Consider the following 17864-nt stretch of genomic DNA (forward strand, 5'->3'; position numbering starts at 1 on the left):
TTGGTAACTATGGTTGCATCCCCTTTGGAGAGTCAGACATCAACACAATATCATCAGCATATAGTAACAACGGGATCCATGTCCATGCTAGCTGAGCCCCTTCGTCTCCCTGACATTCTACATAGTCTGAAAACTCATCTACAAACGTCCCAAAAAGAGTCGGAGATAGGGGGATGCTAGCTGAGCCCCTTCGTCTCCCTGACATTCTACATAGTGTGAAAACTCATCTACAAACGTCCCAAAAAGAGTCGGAGATAGGGGGACATCCCTGCTTCACTCCAATAGTAGAGTGGACCATGTCAGACGTTCCCTCAGTAGTACGTACTCGCCCTATCACTGTCCTGCAGTCTGCGTAAAAGTGACCTATGAGATCAGAAAGTTACAATGTGGTGGATCTGATACAAAGTCAGAGTGACAAAATAAACTAACTAACAACATAACAAAACAAGAATACTATGGCATCCTAAGCTGCTCGATGTGAACTAAGCAAAGTACACAGCTAGCTGGGATAGCTAAATAGCTAAATCACAGGAGATCCAGCATCGATTGATGGCGGATCTCATGTCACAAAGTGATGACGTGGCGGACAGCAGAAACCCTAATTTCTGCCAAAAAACCCTAAAATTCCTGCAAACCCTAATTTCTACCAGAAACCCTAATTTCCGGAAGTCGCGGAGGCTTTTTTTTTTTTTTTTTGGAATGATGAGCGACGCGATCTTGCTTTTTCTCCACGCCATGAGAAAGAGAGAGAACTTGCTTTTTTTTAATAAAAAAAGACTCTAAGAGAGAGAGAACTGATGCTTTTTATTTTAAAAGCTTTTGGGGCTCTTCTTTTGGGCATCCCTTGTAACCTTTAAATAAGTGGTGAGAGTCTCACTTCTCAGGGCATCTGGACGCAGAGTCTGAGAGTGAAACCCTAACCGCTCTCTTGTACTTTGATGATTGATTAATACAAAAAGAAATACCGAAAGGGGCGCCAGTCTTTGGGGCCAATATCTCTAGGCATGGAACTCCGCCGGGCCAGTGCAAATCTATTGTGATCTGTGACTTGTTTTGAAGTGGTTATTTGGTGCTGTCGCGGTTGATTCTTGACTTGGAGTGTCCAAGTCTGTTACAGTGGTATCAGAGCACGGCCGATTTCTCTTCTACGGAAAATCCGATCCCCGATTTTTTTTCCGTGGCACCTATGGCTTCACGCAAGGATCAGTCGACTCCCTCTGTATCTGGAGATTCCGACAGAGAGTATGGCCCGCCTTGGCCTACTCAGGCGGAGCGGCGAGAGATGGAGCGTCGCCAGTTGATTGGCGATGCAACAAAGATGATGCTCAATTTTGCCAATGACCCGAAGATGGCAAAATATATGAACCAGACCTCTTTGGAAGAGGTACAGATGGAGTGGCAGAGAACCACAACACCACTCCCGAAACCCGCTCTCAAGAAACCTTCTGCCTCCAAGAAAATATACGGAGAAGGAACTGGAGAACGTGGTTGATGCACAGATTGCTCAGCTTTTTGACGCGCAAAAGAAAGCCAAAAAGCATTGCAAAAAGCAGAAGAAAAGCACTGACTTTCCAGGTTATTTGGGTCGTCAGTCGACTTTTGACAAGGCAAAGAAACAGAAGAAGCGTGTTCGATTTGAAGAAGTACCCAGTTCTTCTTCTGATAGTTTTTCTAGCTCCTCGGATTCAAGCGAAGAAGACAGAAAAGGTAAAAAGCGAAGCAAGAAACAAAGCTTCGGAAAGGGCAAGAAAAAGGCAAAGAAGGCTACATCTCGCCCAGAGACTGACAGTTCTACTGAGGACTCGTCTACAGACAGCTCAGATTCCGATGACGGAAAGTTTTATGTGAACAAGAAGAATTTTTACAAAGCCAACTAGTATGACTTTCTCGAAGATAAAAGCAAGAAAGTCCGAGAGTTTAAGGAAGGTGGCCACTCGATCAAGTTTGATATTTTTCAGGATACTTAGATGCTTCGAAGGCTTTGTCTTTTATACAGCAGTTTGACATCGCTTTCGCGAGAGGACGCTATTCAGAGCACTCCAAGATTCGGAGAGCTACCTCTTACCTTAAGGGGAATGCTCGTACTTGGTGGTCCATGCTTCTTTTAACAAGAGTGCGCCAGTTAAATGGCTGAAATTTAAGAAGCTTTTTATTTCTTCTTGGTTGACGCAAGAATATGAACGAGATGTACGAGCTGCTTGGAACCATCTTCGGATGACCAAGAAAGATACAATCAATGCTTATTGTGAAAGATTCTGGAGCTCTTTTCTACCCGCCTCTTCATTCAAGAAGATCTCGTTCAGAGAGCAGATTGAGCAGTTTACCTTGGGTCTACCTACAGAGATCCGAGATTACTGCTTGGAACAGAAGTCAGCTTCTATTCAGGAGTTGATGAGTCATGCGAAGCGGGGCTTTGCCATTCACTCTGGCAGTCTGACCTACCCCACAGATGAGGCCATGACACAACGAGCTGAACAGACTTCTGGGAATGAAAGTAGAAAGAAAAAGAGCAACCCAGAGAAAAATGATGCACAACCCAAGCTTACTCCTGAGGAGAGAGCTCGCTTCATCAAAGAGGGGAAGTGCTTTGGATGCGGGGAACATGGACATATCTCCGCGGAGTGCCCTAAAAAGGCATAGAAAGAACAGAATGATAAAGACGACGACAGGCCTGAGAGTTCGAGAGCAGCTGAGGAATGTGGCAGAAAAGGTAGATAGACAAGCAGAACTGTTACCACATGGCGTGGGACCTGCACCGAATCTAATGAATGAAAGTACAAACTTTGCCGCTTTTGGGACAAAGTGAAGGATCAAGAAGCTCTTTTGAAGGAGCCAAGGCCAACTTCTTTACACTTGGAATTGGCGGCTCGATTTGGAATTACGCCCGACAGACTGACGCCACAGGCAGAGGTAGTTCGACTGGCACCCGGATGGGATGTTGCCATTACACTGAGCATTGGCAAACTTCGTTTGCAATGACAGGGGTGTTCAGGGCACGCGAGTGACGTTCTACTCAAGATCCCTTGGTACCACAAGAACTATGCCGTGGTTGACTACCGGGCTGAGAAAGCGACTTTGATAGATGAAGGGCTTAGAGATTGTACTTGATGAACTTCAGTTTCTTACTGATTCTTTTGGGAGAGAACTGAACGATTGATAAAGGTTGAATATGTTTTGACCTGATCAAAAGAACGCCGTGATTTTTTCTCCACACTCATGCCGACTGCTTTTCAGAGGGCCTGAAGATCAAACCATTGATCTGATACCTGGAAGCACGCCACCGAATCGGCCACCTTATCGTGTGAGCCGAGTACAGAATGAAAAGATTATGAACCCAGTGAAAGACCTCTTGGAAAAGGGTCTTGTCCAGCCTAGTACTTCACCGTATTGCTCTCCAGTGTTGTTGGTTTTGAAGAAAGACGGATCTTGGAGAATGTGCATCGATTATAGCGCTCTCAACAAAATCACCATCAAGAACATATTTCCTATTCCTAGGATCGATGATATACTTGACAGGTTACAGGGATCCTCGTGCTTTAGCAGGATTGACTTGAAGAGTGGATATCATCAGATCAGGATAGCACCAGGAGATGTCTACAAGACAGCTTTTCGGACGACTTTTGGGTTATTTGAGTTTTTGGTGATGCCTTTTGGCTTAACCAATGCTCCTGCGACATTTAACCGGATGATGGACAGGATTTTTCGAGAGTGCAGGCTATTTGTTGGCACTTTCTTTGACGACATCATTGTTTTCTCCAAGAATGAGGCAGAACATAGAGATCATCTGCTTCAAGTCTTTCAGGCATTACGAGATCACACGTTAGTGATTAATGCAAAGAAAAGTGAATTTTTCCTACCAGAGATACACTTTTTGAGACACATTGTGTCAGCAGGAGGAGTGCAAATGGACCCGGCCAAGATATAGACTATCCTTGATTGGCCCGATTTGAGGAATGTCCATGAAGTTAGAAGCTTCTTGGGACTGTGTTCGTACTACAGGCGGTTCATACGAAAGTTTGCTGAGGTTGCTTCCCCTTTGCATACCTTGACACAGAAAGGAGTACCTTTTTCGTGGGGACCCATAGAGGTGACTGTCTTTCGGACATTGAAAGAGAAATTGACTACGGGACCTATTTTGACTTTGCCGGACTTGCAAAAGTCATTTGAAGTATATTGTGATGCTTGTGGTCGTAGTTTGGGTGCGGTCTTGATGCAAGAAGGCCATGTCATAGCTTACGAGAGCCGTTTGTTCTCTAGGCCGGAGATGACAACACAGATCTATGAGAAAGAGCTTTTGGCGGTTATCCATGCTCTTACTCAGTGGCGGCATTACCTACTCGGAGCGGATTTTACTGTCTTTACAGACCATCAGAGTTTGCGCTACTTCTTGTCACAGAAGCAGCTTTCGGAAAAGCAGATGCGGTGGGCGAACATCTTGTCACAGTTCCACTTCCAGATTGTCCATGTGCAGGGACAAAAGAATGTGGTGGCAGATGCTTTGTCTCGGAAACCGTTGGTTCTGGCTGTTTCTGCGATACATCATAGGAGCTTCGAGGATATGGTCGATCAGTATGCCACAGATACAGATTTTGCAGATATTTTCACACGGATACGGGATGGGGAGACAATAGCTGGATACTCCCTTCGGGAAGGCTACTTGATGAAAAAGACTATGTTGTGCGTTACACAGCCGTTGAGGGATAAGGTTATGACTGAAGGCCACTGTCCACCTTTTACGGGTCACCGCGGCATTGCTACCACCATGAAGGGTGTAGAGAGATACTTCTTTGGGCCGAGACTCAAAAAGGATGTGGAAGAGTTTGTGCGCAGTTGCTTGGTATGCCAGAAGGTCAAGTTTGACAGGCATAAGGCACGGGGATTGTTACAGGCTTTACCCATACCCACCCACCCCTGGGAAAGTATTGCAATGGATTTCATTTTTGATCTCCCACGAACACAGAATGATCACGATGATTTTCCGATTACATGGCACGTCTGAGACGATTGTCTCCGACAGAGACCCCAAATTTATGAGTTTGTTTTGGAAGGCAATTTGGGAGAACATTGGCACGCAGTTGCAGTTCTCGTCATCGTTCCACTTGCAGACTGACGGGCAATTTGAGATTGCCAATTCAGTGATTTTAGATTTATTGAAGTCTTGTATCTCCGATCAGAAGACTCAATGGGAAAAGAACTTACCTTTGGTGGAATTTGCCTACAATAACAAGATACACTCTTCGACGGGGAAGACGCCATGTGAGATTGTTGAAAGTGTTGCGAAGGTTCCATCCTTCCTGAGCACGAAAGGTTAGATATTTGAAGCGGATGAATATTCGCGAGATTTGGATATGGCTTTTGCCAAGGTTCGCGAGACTTCGCAGGAGTCTCAAGAACGACAGAAAAAGGCAGCGGATCGCCATTGTTGCGACTTGAAACTGAAGGAGGATGATTGGATGCTCTTACGTTTTGAGAAGGCACGTCTACGAAAGAAAAAGGGAAAGGAGAGGCTTTTTCCAAAGCTTAGTATGCGATACTACGGACCTTTCTAGATCACTGACAAGATAAATGATGTCTCCTTCCGATTGAAACTGCCTCTGAAGTTTGGCTCTAGTCTCGCGGCATTCCACATCATACCAACTGTTTTGCGGTATGCTCCCAGAACGACGTCTTTGCTCAGGCTGAGTATGGTGGGTATGCCTCTGCTGTTGCATCATGTAATGTCTGTGTCAGTATAGTAGTAAGCTCCTGTAGAGGTCGCCCTCGCTCCTCAGCGCACAGCTGTCTGTAGATCCCATCTATATATACAGAGTCCGTCTCCCGCGTGCAGGTGTAGCGAGTAGGTGCTGTTGCCTGTGGACTGTGTGCTACATTAAATTGAAAAGAGATGGTCATTGACAGAAGGGCATGATCCACTACCACCCCAACAGGTCTGGGTCCAACCGTGAGATCTTGATACTAGAGATGACACTCGGTTGTTCCATGACATAATCCACTGTGCTGGCTCCATGTTTGTGTGGAAAGCATGTAAAACCTCTCGCAGCGGGAAATCTCTGTAGGCCATTTAAGATGGCCAGTCCATGTGCAGTTCCCATGTAGTCCATAATCAGTATGTTCCACATCCCGTGATAGTCTGGACACGCTCGTCTCTACAACATCTAGCTCTCTTAGCATGTGCTCTGAAGTATCATAAAATACTGTCTGGTGATGGGCAGTCCTAGCTTTGAAGTCCCCTAGAATGATAATGTCACCATCTCTAGAGAACTCCCATATGTCATCATCCAAAATAGAAAAGGGGGACTGTCCTTTGGGTGATGCATAGACTGGCGTACTCAGGGGAAAGTAGCAAATAGCAATGTAAAGATAAATGCCTGTCTCTGCTCTCAATCTCATCCACATGTACCTAGCATGCTCATCCCTGCGGGCTATATGTATCAAAGGTTGCAACTCCTCTCTCGATAACACTGCCACTCCCCCTGAGCCCTGCCCTCTGTGCTCTGATCACGTCTCCTATTTGGACTTTGCAGGCTGTCTCCCATCTGTATCCATTGATGTGAGGCATAGATTGCCCAGGGGCCTGATGTGTCTGAGAGTAGAAGATGATGTCTCTTCCAGTAAAACTGTCCTCAAAAGCACCCACATCAAAGCGCATAGATCCATTACAATTCCAGGCGGCAACTTTTAGTGTGGTCCCATAGGTCTCGTACCGTCATGTGGCGCGTCGCTCCAGTATTATCACTCTTCCATCTCGGTAAAAGGCAATCTTGCCTTTTTCCCTTGCCGCTCTAATCTCCGGCATTACCTCCTGCATATGAGCGATCTGCGAGAGGGTAAAATCATCCCCGAGAAAGATGCCCGTCTTCTTAAGAGTTGGCCTTTTCTTCAAAAAGTCCTTCGCTTCCATGGAGGGAAAACGAAGGATGAGTGCCCTTTCTTTCAAGATTTCCCCATTGCTTCCATTTTTCTTGTTGCCCACTCTCCAAGCTCTTGTGTGCATCGGTTCATGAACCCCCATCATAGCCATGAGTTCTTTTACCTCTTCGTCCACATTATCTTGGTCTTTAAGGCCGCAAATTCTCACATGTAAAGCGCGCACACGTGTCACAAGGCGGGCACCACGTGCCAATAGAAAAGAACAGACTGAACAGACTTTTAGCACTTCAATAACAACTGAACTGAAAGAGAGAGAGACGACACGCGACACGGAGTGGCGGAATTCCACCCCAGAGAGTATTGGCCCCAAACCTTGGCGCCCCTTTCGGTATTTCTTTATATTGCATCATCAAAGTACAAGCCGGTACTCCAGACTCTGCACCTTCTCCAGGAAGCATGCCGGAGAATGAGCCCTAGCCTCATATTTAAAGGCCCTTGGCCTGAAAAGCGGTTTACATGAAAAGCTTTCAAAATCAAAAGCTTCTGATCCAAAAAGCAGTTAAAAAAAACTTTCAAACTCAAAAGCTTCTGGTCCAAAAAGCAATGCCAAAAGCTGCAAGCGTAAATCACGGAAATCCGTACAACCTGCCACGTCATCATGCCAGCGCAATTTTTGGAAATCAGCCATGCTGTTGCAGTTTTAGGGTTAGGGTTTCCAGAATTAGGGTTTGCAGGTTTTAGGGTTAGGGTTTTCAGAATTAGGGTTTGCAGGTTTTAGGGTTAGGGTTTCAGCAGTTAGGGTTTTCCAGAATTAGGGTTTCCAGAATTAGGGTTTCAGGAATTAGGGTTTCTGGCAGAAATTAGGGTTAGGGTTTTCTGCACTCGGGCAACCACGTTATCACTTTGTGACACTTCTTCTGTTGCTTGTTCTTCTTAGGGTTTAGGCCCCTCGGCCGGCATCTGTAAGTTGGCTCCATTCGTTAGGCTTTGACACGTCGGCAGTTTGTTACAACACGTCTTCTTTGCTCCTCCTCTAGTGTCAGATGAATAATAGTGTGTGGACGTGGACGTTATTTCCTTGCCTTCCTTTCTTGTTAACCTCGATCCAGAGAGAGAATGAAATGATATATTAACGTCTTCAAAAGGCCAAAATGACCTATGAGACCAATCCGTGAGTACAAAAAAAGAAATACTAAAATGAATCTAGAAGTGCTACTAGCGCGAACTGTGTTGGGTACGTGTGATCCCTGATACAATGGGTGCCAAATACAAGAGAAAGATACAATGGGTGATGGATCCATCCTCATCTGTACTTTGGATGTCAAGATAGTATGGCTCGAATCCTCTGTTGTAGTCTCCATCGATGTTGTGAAGCTCCTCCTCAGTCGTGGGCGTTCTCGATCTCTCCAGTTCCAATGCTTGGTCAATGAGAGTACCGCGGGTGTGAGTATGAGTTGAGCTTTGCAGTGGTGGCTGCTCCTCTATCTGTCCTGTGTTTGGTGTGAAGGAATCTGGGCTTATCCTGGATTCATCTAGGTATATATATGAAGAAATCAGTAATATGTCTTTGGGATTGTCTCTCTCTAGATCTCTTCAGTAAACTATCTTTGTGTCTGTGTAACGCAAGTAGATATAGGCCAACGCATCTTTGGTCTTGATAGCTCATGATTCTCGAGAAGGGTTTAAAGCCTTTTCTGAATAGATAGTGGAAGCGACCCCGTATCTCGTAATACACTGTGCACTGACATATATAATGTGCCTCCGTCTCTGGCTCTGTATGGCATAGACGGCATATCCTGCTAGCTGCTAGTATCTGAACCTGCGAACACATCCTCTCAAATCCGCCCAAGGCCGCATACGCTCTAGTCAGTCTAGTCTCTGCTGCTCTCTTCAAAGAAAACTTTGGCCCAGTGAAGACTACCCCAAGATAAGTGTATGCATCTGTGTACTCCACAATCTCCAGACCATAAATGAATGTAGGTGCTGATCTCCTGATCCACTGCGGTGTGGTGTTAAACACCATAACCTTGGTTTTACCAAGGTTTACACACAATCCACTATCCTCCGCAAAGCTATGTAATGCATCCAAGTGTCGCTGCATACCCTCCGGTGAGTCAGAGATCAACACAATATCATCAGCATATAACAACAATGGAATCCATGTCCTTGCCAGCTGGGCACCTCTGTCACCCTCTGTCAATGTAATCAGAAACCTCATCTATATACATACCAAATAGAGTAGGAGACAATGGACAACCTTGTTTCACTCCAATAGTGGAGTGAACTAAATTAGATAACCCCTTTGGAGTGCGTACGTGTCCCACCCTGATCTGTATAGAGCCATGATCCCCCAAATCAACTCAATGGGCACTCTCATCTCCTGTAGTCTGTGCATCAATCTGGCTCTGGGCACCATGTCAAATGCTTTTCGGGAATCCACAAAGCTACAATAAATCCGTCTCCCATGTGCCCTACCCTCCTCAATGATGGCTCTGAGTGTCAGAATATGGTCAAGAGTGGAGAAGCCTCTCCTAAAACCGGCCTGTCCCGCTGCTCGTATGCCTTCACTCTTTGCCTATCTGCTCAACTGCTGCTCAAGGATAGATGCATACAACTGTGCCAATGTGTGTCCAATCATAATAGTACGGTAGTTTCGAGGCTCTGTAGGGTCACCTGCCTTGAAGATAGGCGCAATAGTAGACGGCTAGGTTAGATTTTGGGTGCTATGGACAATGTGGAGAGCACGTAATATCCTCATGTTTCAACAGATGGAAGTGGAGTATGTATCCTTCTTCAAAACATCTCTTCGACAGTCTCTTAAAGTTGCCTGTGAACTCAATGAGCTCCCTTCTAGCCACTACGAGCTCTACTTTTACTGTTTCCGATTTACCGCTTGTAATGTTTTCTATGGGTTTTTCTCGAGTTGAGGTTTCCCATTGGTAATTCAATTTGGTATTACTAAAAAAAAAAGTGTGTTTGTGTGTGTGTGTGTGTGTGGGGGGGGAGTGAGGAGTGAGTTCTTTGTCTGCCCGTTCCTTGTCTACGCGGGTCTGTTCTCTGCCTGTGCGAGCCAGCGCGTGAGCCTGCACCCTGCCGGCGTGTGCCTACACCTCCTCGTGCAGCCCAGAGGCAGTTGGTCATCTCTGCGCTCTGCCTGTGTGATAGACTTTGCACCTGTCAGCAGCCTCCCTCTGCATCACCTTGTTGGGGTGTGTGCGCACTTTGCAACCCTGCGGCCATTTGCCCTTGAAGGAGCGGTTGTTTCTTTGGCGTTGTTTGCTTGGTGTGCTTCCGGTGGGTACTTTTCTTAGGGCACGCCATATTTGCCCTTCATCTTGTGTCCGTTGCTCGATTGTGGAAGAGGATGTTTGTCACTTGTTGTGGGATTGTTGCATTACTCGAGATTTCCTTCGGCGCGTATCGGCCTGTATGTGGCTCTGTTTTCCCATGGTGGTTTTACATGAACAGTTTTGGTGTACAAACTGTTGACGTGTCAAAGCCTAAAGAATGGAGCCAACTTACAGATGTCGGCCGAGGGGCCTAAACCCTAAGAAGAACAAGTAACAGAAGAAGTGGTTGTCCGAGAGCAGAAAACCCTAACCCTAATTTCTGCCAGAAACCCTAACTGCTGAAACCCTAATTCTGGAAACCCTAATCCTAAAACCTGCAAACCCTAATTCTGGAAACCCTAACCCTAACCCTAACCCTAACCCTAACCCTAAGGACAACGTGGTAGATTTCCGAAAATTGCACTGGCATGATGATGTGGCAGGCTGTACGGATTTCGGCGTTTGCATTGGTTGATGACGTGGTAGGCTGTACGGATTTCGGCGTTTGCACTGGTTGATGACGTGGTAGGCTGTACGGATTTCCGTAAATTACGTTGGCAGCTTTTTGGCTTTGCTTTTGGACCATAAGCTTTTGAGTTTTAAAGGCTTTTTATTGTAACTGCTTTTCAGGCGAAGGGCCTTTAAATATGAGGCTAGGGCTCATTCTCTGGCATGCTTCCTGGAGAAGGTGCAGAGTCTCGAGTACCGGCTTGTACTGTGTTGATGCAATATAAAGAAATACCGAAAAGGGCGCCAAGGTTTGGGGCCAATACTCTCTAGGATGGAATTCCGCCACTCCGTGTCGCGTGTCGTCTCTCTCTTTCAGTTGTTATTTGAAGTGCTTAAAGTTGTTTAGTGTGTTCTTTTCTATTGGCACGTGGTGCCCGCCTTGTGACAGTGGTATCAGAGCATCAGGCGTGTGCTTTTTTGAAAGCATACCGGTCCTACAAAAGAGCAGACAGAGCTATTGGAATATTATTCGAGGTATCTTCGCCCTCCAACCCGGACTCATTAGCCACTCCCACCCTTACTTCATCGCGCATCGGGCGCGCTCCCGTCTTCACCGCAGTGTCTTATAGGGCATAAGCCAATTAAGAACCCAATACTTGGAATTCATGGATTCAGCAGAATTTTTGCAGTTTCTGCTCAACGAGCTTCACGACATTCTTTCGCGGCATCCTCAGCAGAATCTTCCGATGCTGCAAAGTTTTCAACAATTTTTGACTACATGTTACCCCCTTTGATGCCCCAGGTGGTACCTCCTTCTCCGGCACCAGAAAGTACGAGAGTTTCCAACCGGCAACCTTCTCAGCCATCTGTTCCAATCGAGGGGGTCTTCAGGAATATGGTGCAGCCATCTGACCCTGATCCAGTGCAACCGCCTTTGCCACCGCCATTGCCCCCACCTCCACCACCACCGCCACTAGGCTACAATGTTTGGAGCCCATATGGATACCCTTATTATCCATACCCGGGACATGCGCCTAATCAACCCAAAGATTTCAAAGATGGTAGCACGACAGTCAAATTTTTCACTTTTTCCGGGATGAAAGATCGCAAGAAAGTATTGCAGTTCCTACAGCAATTCGACAACATCTATGCTATGGGGAACTATACAGAAGAATCCAAGATTTCTCGAGTATCGGGATTTCTTAAAGATAATGCTATGCAATGGTGGAGTTCAATCGCGACACAACCGCATGCTCCAAGGACCTCGCAAGCTTTCAAGACAGTTTTTGCATGTAGTTACATGACTTCGATGTTTGAAGTCCGGATTTTGGCAGAATGGGGTAACTTGAAAATGCTTGCCACCGAAACCATGGACGACTATAACCAAAGGTTTCTCGACGTGTACCTTCCGGTGTCCTTCTTTAAGTTCATTCCCTTGGAGGACCAGTGTGAGCGCTACACCATTGGACTACCATCACCATTGCAGGAATATTGTCTCTCAAAGCAAGTCTCTACCATGCAAGAGCTTATGGACCATGCCGCGGTCGGCTACAAGCTCATGAAAGGAAAGTTGGAGTTTACCACAGAAGAAACTCTGGCCAATAACCAGAACTCCCGGCAACAACGAACAAATTCTCGGGAATCCCGTGAAAACCAACCTCGACGGCCTCGTTTGACACGTCAACGAGACGCCTTGTTACAAGAAGGCTGATTGTTAGGTGCAGCGCAATGATTGTTTGCGCTTTGCTCAAGATGAGTGCTCCGAACTGTGCTCAAGGTTCCTTTTGTTCTTATGGAATGGAGAGCCTTCCGTTCTTAATGAGAGAATGCTATGGTCACAAACAAAGTGAATGGACACTGTGCGTGCAAGTGTATGAGACTGAGAGATAGAGAGAGAAGAGAGATACGACACCAGAGACGTTGTAAAACCCTCCTCCGAAGGCCCCACTCTCGTCGGCGAGAGTGGTCTACTTATGATTGCACAAAGTGGTACAATGCGGATGCAATGGACTGATGCAACTTGGGACTATGCCGATGACGACAGCGGTGATGCAGACGACGACTTTAGGGCTGAAATCTGTGGTCTTCTATCTGCTGAATTTCGGGGCTGTTTTGGTGTCTGAAAATGACTGTTTTGGCTGCGTTTTCATGGGCTGAAATTGGGGAAACTGCTGCAACCACTTAGGCTGAATCTGCTGCGTTTCTATCTGCTGAAAATCTGAGTATTCGGCTGCAAACAAAAACGCTAATGATATGGTGCTGTCAAGGGCTGAATACCAAAAACGCTGATGCCTTCTGATGTGGCTTTGGCTGAAAATCACTAACGCTGATCTGCTCTTCTGATGCGGATCGGCTGAAAACCAAAACGCTGATTTCTCTCTCTAGCGTTAGTGAAATGCTGATGCTTCTGTTGGCGATATGGTTGATCTGCAAACGCTAGGGCTGCCTGATGATGATGGCAAACATGCAATGGATGAAAACGCTAGGGATTTGCAAACTTCCGGCGAGGATGCAAACTGAAAACGCTAGGGATGCTGAGGGGGTACTGCTGAGAAGTTGCCTGTTGAGCCGGAAGCTCCTGCTGCCTCTTCTGCCAGAAAGTGCTAACTTGGGTTTACTTATATATTAACTTAGCAAAATTGCCCTACCTACTTTTGTTGGAAAGTCACTTAAAAATAATAAGTGAAAATACGAAAAAGAGGGAAAAGAGGCTAAATGCACTGGAAAATTCCCTTGACTGAATCTGATGGATTCTGAAGGTAATACTGATGATCATGTTGTGTGCAACCAGAGGATATGCATCTACACTCAGTGACTGGGCATGCACTGTCTACGAATAGACTCACAAAAGTGCCAGATCACTGCTAAATCTAGACTTGACTGGACTGATTGAACCCTACTGTGATCTAGCTTGTCCACAGACACATAGGGTTGGGATGTGTCACGTGACATCCCCTCCTTTTTCAAAGTGAGGTACTGGTACCGAATTGTATGGCGTCGAGGGAGATCGCCAATAGCATCCGGAATCCTGGAAGGGACTCTTCGTCGGCCCACCCTGATGTGTGGGGCGTGCGGTACTTGAACTTCATAAAGGTCTGCAACGCTTGCTTCTTTGGGCCGCGCCGAAAGCGACACAAAGTCTTATGTGGCTCCTTCGATGCTTCAACTTCGTCGAGAGTCATGCTTCTTTCGTCTTCAAGAATCTCCATGGCTGAAAATTCCTGAAACCATCTCCAACACAAAACCATGAACATACCCAACTTGGGTTCTTGGGGGTCTTGGTTCTTGGGTTCTTGAGGTTCTTGAGGTTTTCTTTCGCTTGCAAACCGCGTTTGAGAAGGATCTTCTCTTCACCCGAGTTCTACTCCTTTCCGCGGGCGCACCCCTTGGCAGCTTTGCGCTCACACCAAGGTTGCTTTTTCCCACCTCACGTCGAGTGGCCGGCCGCTAAGTGCACGGTCCGCTCTCAATGAGTGAAAAGAGACACAAGGGGAGGCTGGACAAGCCCTTCTTTCTTGGGATCTTCAAAAACACGATTAGGAATCGACACGCCCAAGCGAACTTGGGTTCGTGCGACCGCAACAAGCAAAAACAATTCTTGTGATTCTTGTGGTTCTTTCCTTGAGTGATACAGAACACTGCCAAAGCTCTGATACCAATGTTAGGTGCAACGGAATGATTGTTTGCGCTTTGCTCAAGATGAGTGCTCCGAACTGTGCTCAAGGTTCCTTTTGTTCTTATGGAAGGGAGAGCCTTCCGTTCTTAATGAGAGAATGAAATGGTCACAAACAAAGTGAATGGACACTGTGCGTGCAAGTGTATGAGACTGAGAGAGAGAGAGAGAAGAGAGATACGACACTAGAGACGTTGTAAAACCCTTCTCCGAAGGCCCCACTCTCGTCGGCGAGAGTAGTCTACTTATGATTGCACAAAGTGGTACAATGCGGATGCAATGGACTGATGCAACTTGGGACTATGCCGATGACGACGACGACTTTAGGGCTGAAATCTGTGGTCTTCTATCTGCTGAATTTCGGGGCTGTTTTGGTGTCTGAAAATGACTGTTTTGGCTGCGTTTTCATGGGCTGAAATTGGGGAAATTGCTGCAACCACTTAGGCTGAATCTGCTGCGTTTCTATCTGCTGAAAATCTGAGTATTCAGCTACAAACAAAAACGCTGATGATATGGTGCTGTCAAGGGCTGAATACCAAAAACGCTGATGCCTTCTGATGTGTCTTTGGCTGAAAATCACTAACGCTGATCTGCTCTTTTGATGCGGATCGGCTGAAAACCAAAACGCTGATTTCTCTCTCTAGCGTTAGTGAAATGCTGATGCTTCTGCTGGCGATATGGTTGATCTGAAAATGCTAGGGTTGCCTGATGATGATGGCGAACATGCAATGGATGAAAACGCCAGGGATCTGCAAACTTCCGACGAGGATGCAAATTGAAAACGCTAGGGGTGCTGAGGGGATACTGTTGAGAAGTTGCCTGTTGAGCGAGAAGCTCCTGCTGCCTCTTCTGCCAGAAAGTGCTAACTTGGGTTTACTTATATATTAACTTAGCAAAATTGCCCTACCTACTTTTGTTGGGAAGTCACTTAAATAATAAGTGAAAATACCAAAAACAGGGAAAAGAGGCTAAATGCACTGGAAAATTCCCTTGACTGAATCTGATGGATTCTGAAGGAAATACTGATGATCATGCTGTGTGCAACCAGAGGATATGCATCTACACTCAGTGACTGGGCATGCACTGTCTACGAATACTCACAAAAGTGCCAGATCACTCCTAAATCTAGACTTGACTGGACTGACTGAACCCTGCTGTGATGTAGCTTGTCCACGGACACATAGGGTTGGGATGTGTCACGTGACACCAATGCTTCGAATGTTTCGAAACAGGGCATACGTTCAATACATGTCCTGAGCGATCCTCGATGTCCTCAGTGCAACCTTCTGCTCCCACTACAGACAGATCCCCGCAGCCACCTCTGGCCAAGAAGGCTAGACCTGCTATTGGACTAGTACCCGATATTTATGATATACACCTCGAGAGTTTTAATGAATTATGCAGAGCTTATGGAAAAGTCAACGGCTTGAAAGCCCTTATTTTCTTTGACCCCGGAGATGTGGAGAACTTCATCCATCCAGAATTCGTGAAGCAGATACACTTTGATTATGATGCAGAGGGTGGAGAAATTGAAGCTGAGCTAGCCACGGGGCAAACTCAGAAAGTGGTACTGCTCATTGGTGCACTTCCAGTGACTATACAAGATTATCATGGAAAAGCCGATTTCCACATTACGAAGTTGGGCAATTGCGACGTTCTCTTGGGCATGCCTTGGCACGACAAGAATGATGCAACTCTCCAGGTCCGGAACTGAACCATCACCGTGATGTAGAAGGACAAGCCCGTTGTCCTCAAAGTTCGATTGTCCGAACAAAACCCTGAATGACCTCTCTAGTTGTTTTCTAGTTAGATACTTTTGAACATTGTTTGAGAAAGTATTGTTTGACCTTTGTTTGAAATGGATGCTATCTGTTTGAAACCTGTCTTGGTGTCGATTTGAAATGTTTGACTCTGGTTTCAATACTGGTTTCATTGATTGGCGATTTTTACTCCCGGGTGGAGAAGTGAGAAATATTGTTTTGGTATTGTTTGAACCTCGGAACGACGCAAGCCGATGCTCGGGGAGCTTTCGTTGTATGCTAGAAAACCTCCGAACGACGCCGGCCGATGCCTGGGGAGCGTTTGGTTGTATGCTTGAACCTCCGAGCGACGCAGACTGCGTTCTGGGGAGCGTTTGGTTGTACAGTCTTCTGAGCTCATGGCCCAAACCTTTTTAGGTTATTTGCGGGGAGAGTGACGAGGTAGTCGTTGAGTAGCTTCATATCGCAGACTGTTTGTCTCGGGGGAGTGCTCAGCGGCGCTGTTTGTTGCGTCTTGTAACATGCATATGTGAGCATTTGTGTTGCATTGTGATGTGTCAATTACTGAATATTCCTAATTGGATGAGATTGCCTGGGTATGTAATTTTAGTGCATCAAGACACCCGTGAAGATCAGTACGGTCTGGGTGTGATGGCTAATTTTACTACGCCGGAATATCAAGAGTTCCGATCTGGACCAAAGGAGAAGCTAACTCCTTGATCAAAACAGCCGAAAGGAGAAGCTAACTCCTTGATCAAAAGAGCAGAAAGAAGAAGCTAACTCCTTGATCAAAACAACTGAAAGGAGTAGCTAACTCCTTGATCAAAACAGCCGAAAGGAGAAGCTAACTCCTTAATAAAAAGAGCAAATTGATTGTCCCTCGGAATGTCCCTCGGAATGTCCCTCGGAAATTTTTGAGCTAACTTGAGTTGTTTTGCAGATATGTTGTAATCGCGGACGATTACTCTCTTTCAAGAAGGGGAGATGTAACAAACTACTGACGTGTCAAAGCCTAAAGAATGGAGCCAACTTACAGATGCCGGCCGAGGGGCCTAAACCCTAAGAAGAACAAGTAATAGAAGAAGTGGTTGTCCGAGAGTAGAAAATCCTAACCCTAATTTCTGCCAGAAACCCTAATTTTGGAAACCCTAACCCTAACCCTAAGGGCAGCGTAGCAGATTTCTGAAAATTGCGCTGGCATGATGACGTGGCAGGTTGGACGGATTTCCGCGTTTTGCGTTGGCTGATGACGTGGCAAGCTGTACGGATTTCCGTGAATTATGCTGGTAGCTTTTTGGCTTTGCTTTTGGACCAGAAGCTTTTGAGTTTTAAAGGCTTTTTATTGTAACTGCTTTTCAAGCCAAGGGCCTTTAAATATGAGGCTAGGGCTCATTCTTTGGCATGCTTCCTAGAGAAGGTGCAGAGTCTGGAGTACCGGCTTGTACTGTGTTGATGCAATATAAAGAAATACCAAAAGGGGCGCGAAGGTTTGGGGCCAATACTCTCTGGGATGGAATTCCGCCACTCCGTTTCGCGTGTCGTCTCTCTCTTTCAGTTGTTAGTTTTAGTGCTTAAAGTTGTTCAGTCTGTTCTTTTCTATTGGCACGTGGTGCCCACCTTGTGACATTTGGCATTTTTTCACCGGTGTTGCAGTGCTTCGCGGTCTTTCTCATGTGGGTCAGATTCTGGGCTTACTGGACCCTATGGCGAGAGCGTAGTGGCTATATGTTCCATCGCATTAATGTAGATCCCTTCCCGTTCTTCAAGATTTCTCTTAGGCAA

The 17864-nt window shown here is 46.2% G+C and overlaps 1 protein-coding gene across 3 annotated transcripts in view; it reads left to right on the forward strand.

Annotated features, from left to right (window-relative positions):
* Positions 1-17864, forward strand: part of LOC147425726 (DNA repair protein RAD5A-like) — a 101300-nt gene that overhangs the window by 36539 nt on the left and 46897 nt on the right. The gene's annotated exons all lie outside the window — the stretch shown is intronic.

Source organism: Adiantum capillus-veneris, chromosome 25 (assembly GCF_014529385.1).
Source record: "Adiantum capillus-veneris isolate H3 chromosome 25, ASM1452938v2, whole genome shotgun sequence".
Taxonomy (NCBI): Eukaryota; Viridiplantae; Streptophyta; class Polypodiopsida; order Polypodiales; family Pteridaceae; genus Adiantum; species Adiantum capillus-veneris.